This window comes from Miniopterus schreibersii, assembly GCF_964146895.1.
Source record: "Miniopterus schreibersii genome assembly, chromosome: 3".
Lineage (NCBI taxonomy): Eukaryota > Metazoa > Chordata > Mammalia > Chiroptera > Miniopteridae > Miniopterus > Miniopterus schreibersii.
Window position 1 is genome coordinate 59,102,283 of NC_138103.1, and position 9,058 is coordinate 59,111,340.

Below are 9,058 nucleotides of genomic sequence, written 5' to 3' on the forward strand. Positions count from 1 at the left end.
GAAAAATTAAATGTATGAATAAGTAAAGTGTGGGACTGGGAAATTAATTGGCTTGAGATCAGAGTAGAGGTTGTGTGTTGAAATTGGTAATAAATAGGTTAAATACTATGCCAAGAGACTTGGAAAACCTGGCTTTGAGACCATTTATCATGAAAAAAATAATCTTCTCTACACTTGATTTGAAAAACTTTCACTAAGTTTAGAGTAGGGGACTACAAGGCCTTGACCTTTTCTCCCACAAGATAATTTATACCAGACATAACAATATCAGACATAACAGAAGCAAGGAATGTTCTGCAGGTCATGATTTCTGTTTGGGGAAATAATGTCTATGTTCTACTTTATAATGATTCCTACTAGACATGAAAATCACTTCTCAGTGCCCCAAATAAGAACCAATATATTTGGATGGTATCACTTTCCATCATCATATTCATAAAAGAGGGAATCCCATCACCTCACCTTCTTTGAAAGTAGTCCGCAGATAATTTCCCTGGAGTTTGGACTATGGGCAAAGGATTCTTTTTGGTAGCCCCTTATAAAACTGATGATGAATCTTAAGTTACTAGAATTTTGAAACAACAAAGAGAAAAACTGCAAAGAAACAAGACACAATATACATATGATCTATTACCTAAAATTAACTTTTTTACTTAATGCTACCAAATCATATACTTATAATAGTTAAAATGATAAATTTTATGTTATATACTACAGCTTAAAAAATTAAGTTAAAAATAAAAATTTAAAAAGACTTTTTCTTTCTTATCTTGCAAAATAGCAGATGAAAAGGGATACTAAGGAGAAAAACATGAAGCCAAGAAGGCTGGTGCTGGGGGCAAGGTTCAGAAGGGTAACCTCAAGGCCAAGATGTCAAGGGGAAAATCCATGCAGCTGAAACCCTGGCCTCATCAGCGGAATTGACAGCTATTCTCAGTGAGCTGTGTATCCCCGAAAGGCCATGTACCAGAGGAAGCATTCAGCAGCTAAATTCAGGGTTGAAAAGATATAATAGGAGAGGGTTCTTGCTACTGTCACAAGACCAGTTGGTGGGGACAAGAATGGTGATACCCAAGTGGTTACAGTTCGCAAAATGCGTGGGTATCATCCTACCAGAGATGTGCCTTGGAAGCTGTTGAGCTGTGGCAAGAAACCCTTCAGTCAGCATGTGAGAAAACTGCAACCAGCATCACCCCGGGGACCATCCTGATCACCCTCATCGGGGCCACTGAGGCGAGAGGGTGGTTTTCCTGAAGCAGCTGAGCAGCGGCTTAATGCTTGCCACTAGATCTTCGTCCCTCAATCGAGTGCCTCTGTGTAGAATACACCAGGAGTTTGTCATCACCACCGCCACCAAAATTGCTATCAGTGGTATAAAAGTCCCCAGATATCTCACTGATGCTCACTTCAAGGCACTGCACAAGCCCAGACACCAGGCAGGTGGGATATTCCATGCAGGGAAAGAAAAACACGAGATTACAGAGCAGCACAAAGTTGACCAGAAAGCCATGGACTTGAAAAATTCTGCCAAAAATTCAAGCTGTCTCTCAGCCCCAGGGCTACCTCCACTCTGTTTGCTCTCACAAATGCGATTTATCCTCACAAACTGGTGTTCTAAATTTCTTACGAAGAACTTAAATAAATACTTGATCTATTTCAAAAAAATAATAAAGGCTTTGTTTAAAAAACAGAAAAATCCAAAAAAATAAAAAACAGAAAAATCCTTTGACTTGTTTTTGCCTCTTAAAATTCTGAATTTTAGAACCAACCAACTGTGAAAAAAAATAATTAATTAGGACCTGAATGGAAAAAGAAGGAATAGGTAGGATAAGGCCGAGTAAGGCAGGCCTTAAGACTCTGTTGTCTTTGGAATGCATTTGGATTAAAAGGAGTTTAGTCCTCAGCTCATCTTAATTTTCAGGTCTTTATTACCATTATGGGGAAAATTAAAACAAATGACCAAGTAAAAAGAAGAGGAGACAGGTGATAATTAAGAGCGGAAAAAATTAATTTTTAAACATTGAGAAGCCCTGACAATAGTGATTGCTTTGCTCCAACTGTGATATGAGGGCTATTAATTTGTCTAAAAAGAAAGAAGAAAGAAAAAAAGAAAAAGAAGAAAGAAAGAAAGAAAGAAAGAAAGAAAGAAAGAAAGAAAGAAAGAAAGAAAGAAAGAAAGAAAGAAAAAGAGAAAACAGTGTTTGTACATCAAAGAATTAAGCAAAGTAATATCTGCTTATATGTTAAAAGCATATAAGCAGATATTACCCTTTAGAGAATGGCAGATTTCAAGAGACCACACAGCATCAGAATCATATTTAATAAAATATTTTCTTTTTTTCCCCTTTCGAATTTCTAAAGCTGAGGGAATTCAGGTATCCTTTATACAATGCATGACAATATGTTAAATTTCTCTACCAAAAAATAAAAACTTGTATGTAGTAGGGAATTAATTTCACTAAATTCCCATTTATAGACTATTTAATGGGCCTTTAATACCGCTCTATGCTGCTCTGCGATGCTGTTCTCACGCTCTGCCCTTCCTTGTTCTCTGCCAGAAACAACTCTGCTCTTGCTTCCTTGGTCTCTGTCAAATACCAAGCAAGAGATAGATCAATTAAAAACTGAAAGTTGCCTGACCAGTGTGGCTCAGTGGTTGAGCATTGACCCATGAACCTGAGGGGTCACGGTTCGATTCCCGGTGAAGGCACATGCCCGGGTTTCAGGCTCGATCCCCAGTCGGGAGTGTGCAGGAGGCAGCCGATCAATGACTCTCTCATCATGGATGTTTCTCTCTCCCTCTCCCTTCCTCTCTCTGAAATCAATAAATACTTTTTTTTAGTGAAAGCCTCATCATATCCTTTAAAATGATATGTCACTAATAATTTAAAAATAAAATAAGATAAAAACTGAAAGTGATGACAAACTACCCAGTGCCAGATAGTTGTAAAAGCAGCAGCCTGTTTCCTCAGGGGGGAAAAATGGCAGAAAGAGGCTTCACTTCTAACAGAAAGATATATTTCTAAAGGATTACTTAAAACAAAATATTTTCTTCCCCATTTTGCAGAAAATTAAAGACAAAGATATTAAAAAATCATGCGCTTTGCCCTTGTTTTGCATTTTAGTGACAAGCTGACCCAAGTCCAAAGACAGAGATAAACAGCTTTGATTAAGGTTCTAGGTAATACACTTCTCCTGGTTTTCCTCCTACTTACTCTCCCTTCAGAGAAATAACGAATGAAAGCACCATGGCTATATGCATCAGCTCTGAGCAAAGTTATTCATTAGAAGAAATTTCCCACTGGGGCTTCCCATCTCTCCTTTCATCACCCCTCCCTTGTTGGTGGGATTTATGTTAGTACAGTCTTTTGGGAATATCTTTAATTTTTAAAATACACATACTCCTTGATCCTGACACTTGTATAAATATTTGAGAAAGAGAAAAGCAGCCCCTGACATGTGGGAACTGGGCTAACACAGCTAGGCCTTGATGGTGTTAATTACTTGCCTGGCACCTACAGCTAGACAGAGGCATTCTTCTGTTGGACATAAACAATCTGGTAGAACACCACCATCAGACAAGGTCATTTTGTGACTGTGATGAAGAGAGACAAAGCAAAACAAACAAAACAAAACAAAAGACAGCATCCTAGACTCTTACCCATAATTGCCTAACCATACCAAATTTTCTAGGTGCTTTCTAACCCCCTCTTACTGAGATCCCCCATGGTTCTCCATGATGGTGGCCTCTTTTAACTGCAACAAGCAATAAGTTCAACTTACTTTCTGGTAGTCTTTGATGGGAGGGCAAGAACAGTTCTTAGAGAAAGAATGTTGTTTATAGCAATATTTATAATACCAAAAATTAAAGAAGACCTTTTATTCAGAAATATGGAAAAGATTCAAGACGTGATGGCAAATCCATTTTATGAAATAGGCTTTGGAGAGTAAGTTAGATGCATGGTTAGTGGAATGAGAAGGAGGGATCGCTAAGATTTGCTGTTATCTGGGAGGATAGGACAAGCAAGTGAAATAAAATTACAAAGAATAGAATACTGTTCTATGTTTAAAGAAAAACAAACCTGTGTGTGTGTACAGAAAAAGTTCTGGAAGAAGAATGCACGCCAAACCCTTAATAGTGGCATGAGAAAGGGTAAAAAGGATATTTTTGTATTTCAACTTATACACATCTATATTGTTTTAATTTTAACAAGGTTTTGTCATCTTGTAATTTTTAGAAAAGACTATCATTTCTAAAAATTGGCTTCTCAACAAATAAATTAATTCCCATATAATAATATATGTATATATAATGTATATGTGCGTTATATATTGAAGGGATGATATATACACATTTCTCTGCATCTGCTCTTTTACATACATCACAGAAATGCTCGCTGGCCGGCCGTGGCTCAGCGGTTGAGCGTCGACCTAGGATCCAGGCGATCAGGGTTCGATTCCCGGTCAGGGCACATGCCCAGGTTGCGGGCTGCAGCCAATCAGTGACTCTCTCATCATTGATGTTTCTGATGTTTCCTCTCTCTGAAATCAATAAAGCATATATTTAAAAAAACACACAAATGCTCTAAGTCAACTGGTGTGGGCCTAAGCCAGTATTTGTAATAGCTATATAATATTCCATAATAAAGATGCTTAAAATTATTCATCCATTATTCTATTGATATATATTTGTTTTATGTACTTTTTGGCTATCATATATGATATACATACATATATATATATATGCCACTATATATATTTCCTTGTATGTGCATAGTTTCAATTCAGTGCCTTTTATGCTATGACATATAATGACAGGAATGAGATCTGAAGGTCAAAGGGCATGGACTAGTCTCAATTTTAATAGATATTGACAGGGTTTTCCTCAAAATAATATTTCTACTAGCAATGTTTCAGAATGCCCTTTCCTCTAAATTCCAGTTAGCAGTAGGTGTTACCTCTTTTTCTATATTTTGCCACACAGATATAAAGTAATAACCTAATTTTACATTATGTTGCATTCCCTTTCATCAAAGTGGTTGAGTATATGTTCATTTATTTATTAGCAATTTTGAATTCACTTGCCTGTGAATTGCCTTCATAGCCTTTGTTCATTTTTCCATTTTTACTCATTTCATTAATGACTTATGAGTTCTTTGTATATTATAGATAAAGCTTTAATTTGCAAAATTTATTTTCACATTTTCTCTTCAATTTACTTTGGTTTTGGTATCTTGCTATTTTTATTGTATTATTTTTTAAGTTTTTATGAAAATATGTTGGCATAGAATAGTATATTAGTTTCTGGTGTACAACATAATGATTTGACGTTTGTGTACCTTACGATGTGATCACACTAAGTCTAGTAACCGCCTGTCACCACGCCAAGTCATTACAACATTACCGACTGTGCTGTACACTACATCACTGTAGCTTATGTACTTTACAACTGGAAGCTTGTACCTCTCATGCCCCTTTGCCCTTTTCACCCGTCCACTCCACCAGCTCCCTTCTGGAAACCATTCGTTTAATCTCTTCCCATGAGTCTGTTTTGTTTTGTTTGTTCATTTGCTTTGTTTTTTATTTTCCACATGTAAGTAAAATCATACAATATTTGTCTTTCTTGGTCTTATTTCACTTAGCACAATACCCTCTGGGCTCATCCATGATGTCACAAATAGCAAGATTTTAGTCTTTTTCGATTGCTGAGTAATATTCCATTGTACATATGTACCGTATCTTCTTATCTATTCGGCTGTCGATGAACAGCATTGTAAATAATGGTGCGATGAGCATAGGGCTGCACATATCTTTTCTAATTAGTGTTATTTCTTCTGCTAAATACCAAGGCATGCCATTACTGCGTCATATAGTAGTTCTATTTTTAATTTCTTGAGGAATCTCCATGCTGTTTCCATAGTGGCTGCAGCAGTCTGCATTCCCACCAGCAGTGTACCAGGGTGCCCTTTTCTCCACACCCTCGCCAGCACTTGTTATTTGTTGACTTTTTGGTGACAGCCATTCTGACAGGGGTGAGGTGGTATCTCATTGTGGTTTTGATTTGCATTTCCCTGATTAGTGATGTTGAGCATCTTTTCATATGTCTGTTGGCCATCTGTCATCTTACTATTTTTAAACATTTTAGATGATGAAACATACATCATTTTCTCAAATGGTTTGGGGGTTCTTATCTTGATTACAACTTTATCTCTAGTACCTCAGCACTTCCCTAAATTTCCTTTTTAAACTTGTATTGTTTTCAAATCCAAGTTTTTACTCCATCTTGAATTATGTTCTGTAGTTTACAAAAACTAAGAGATGAGTCCATTTTTCTCCAAATGGATAACCTATAGTGCCACTTAAAAATGTGTGGAGGTGGGTAAAAGGGAGGCAGGAATGGAGAAAATCTGTAATAGTGTCAACAAAAAATGTTTTTAAATATACTCTTTCCTCCAAAATTGTCAAATCATCTTTCATATATTAAAGTGCCATATGTACTGGGATTTCTATTCTGATTCACTTTCCTGATTTACTACATTTACCGGGAACCCCAAAACAAGTTGAATTATAATTACAATTATGACTAATTTTCCCAAGGTGTTTCATTCCTTTGGATGCTATTGTAAGTGGAATTGTTTACTCGATCTCTTTTTCAGATTGTTCATTGCTGGTGTATAGAAACACAACTGATTTTTGTGTGTTGATTATGTACCCAGAAACTTTGCTGAATTTATTATTTCTAGTAGGCTTTTCATGTGTTTGTGTGTATTTTGATATTTTCTCTATATAATATCATATAATTTGGAAAAAGAGGTAGTTTTACTTTTTCCTTCCCGATTTGGACACCTTTTTTTCTTTTGAATAGCAGTCGTTAAAACAGACATCCTTGTCTTGTTCCTGATTTTAGAGGGAACTAAAATTATTTCACTATTGAGTATGATGTTAGCTGTGGGTTTTCTATGAATGTCCTTTATTATGATGAGGAAGTGCTCATCTAGTTTTTTGTTTAGTTTGCTCTTCTTTTCTAGTTCTTTAAGGTGTAAAGTTAGATTATTAAACTTTACTTATATTTTAAATTTAAGTTTTCATTTGTTTCTTCCAAAAGTTCTCTTTTTCTTCCAGTTCTTTTTCTGTATTGCTGTTTGACCCTCTTACATGAGTTGATATTTTTCTTTGACTACTCAGTGGAGTTCAGACAGACACTGGGGGACCTTAGGCAGTGGTAATACCAAAAGTGATGGCAATGTAAGTGGTCTCTACCCCTGTAGGTTAGCTGCAGAGCAGCCAGCAAGTCACCAGGGCCCTGGTGGGCAACAGAAGGGGGTCTCTCCCCCTCTCAATTCCTCAACTGCAAAGATAAGTCTTCTAAGCATTCTATTCACAGTGTAGAGAGAACTCAACTAATCTATTTGATCACATTTCTCTGTGGCTTCTGAAGTATTAGGTAAATCAATAGGCCCTCCAGAGATAATCACATGGATCTCCATGAGCCAAAATGAATCTAAATATTCTCTCTGATTCTTGCTTCAGGGCTCTTTGCTACTGGTCCGCAAGCAACCCCCCATTCCAGAGAGAAAATTTCAGTACAGCCTTCTCCATCCAGATCTGGAAGAGCTCAAGGCTTCTAGGGCCCCATCTCCCCACACCTCTAGCTACCAACTTAGCAGCTACTGATTCAGGAGAGGTGGTTATCTAAACTGGAGTTAAGAACATTGCACAGCAGTTGTTTTAGCTGCCATCTTTCCAGTCATAAAAAAAAACCCAAAAACAGTATATATTGGTAAAATTTTCTCAATTCAAAAGGACAGTTTTATTATATCCTATAGCCACCCTTTTTACTTTAGAATGCATCTTAGAGATTTAAATGGGAAATAGGATCAGTATATAGAAATTTCATATATGGATAATTTTTTAGTATTCAACTATACTTTACATAACTAATATAGTCATCCCACTCCATAGATAAGTGAATATTAGTATGATTTGCTCCAGAAAAACAATGAATTGGGTTTTACTCTATAGTCAAATTATTTCTTTCAACCAATAAGTAAACAAGCATACTGCATCTTAGAAGACCAATTCCAAACACAGAATTAGGAAATACAAAGTATCATGAGCATATTGTCTCCATGCAAAATGCAAAGCTTCACTTATTTATTTTCTAAAAATAAAAAAGTCACAGAAAACTATTCAAGTGAAACTTCAGAATAAAGTTATTAGTCAGAAAAATCTACCCAAAGTCATCACAACCAGTTACTGTAATTTGAACATATACTATCTTATAATCTGAATAACCTTTATAAGTCAGTAGTTATTAAATGACATTTATTTTTCAGTGAGTAACAATAAATGGTTTGTTGTAAGGCCCCAGAGCTATATTAAAGCTATTAGAAAAGATTCTGCACATACTTCAAAAAAATCTATTGCAAAGGATATTTTTCTCTAAAAATATTTTTCTCTAGTTTTCAAAATGATGAACAATGAATTAATGTTCCAACTCTCTGACTTGCAACCTGCAACATTTTATTGATCACCCAACCACATAGAAATATAAAAGACATATTCCTCATAACTCATACACTTCATAAGAGCAATAATTTTGGAATTATCTCAAATCATCCTTGTAAATATGTGTTAAACCCATACCAATTTCACCCTTTTGCTCCTAGTAGTCTCAGTAGCCACTCCTTTGTTACCATTCACCTAGCAAAACTTTTCACCAGCTAAAGAGAGATGGGCAAGTAGCAATTTAGAAAGTTGCTACAGATAGTAGTATATTTTTATTTGTTTTTTGTTGATCTATTGTATTTTGTTAATATATACACACATATGCAAATATATACATATACATAAATATATATCATAGATACATGTATACAATGCATACATATACTTCAGAAATATATACATACAACCCAACAACATTGAGACCATATTATATGTCTTATTTTGAAGGCTACTTGCCATACTCTGTATGTCTTACAAAAATTTTAAACATACTGGTGCTTTGTATATCTTTAAATCAGTCTTCTACATTGATACAATAGTAACTATAGTA

The 9,058-nt window shown here is 35.6% G+C and overlaps 1 pseudogene across 1 annotated transcript; it reads left to right on the plus strand.

Moving 5' to 3' along the window:
- The first annotated feature begins 1,093 nt into the window (after positions 1 to 1,093).
- Positions 1,094 to 1,618, plus strand: LOC308554814 (large ribosomal subunit protein eL6 pseudogene; annotated as a pseudogene). The gene has a single exon. The product of its transcript is annotated as a large ribosomal subunit protein eL6 pseudogene (transcript).
- The last annotated feature ends 7,440 nt before the right edge of the window (positions 1,619 to 9,058 follow it).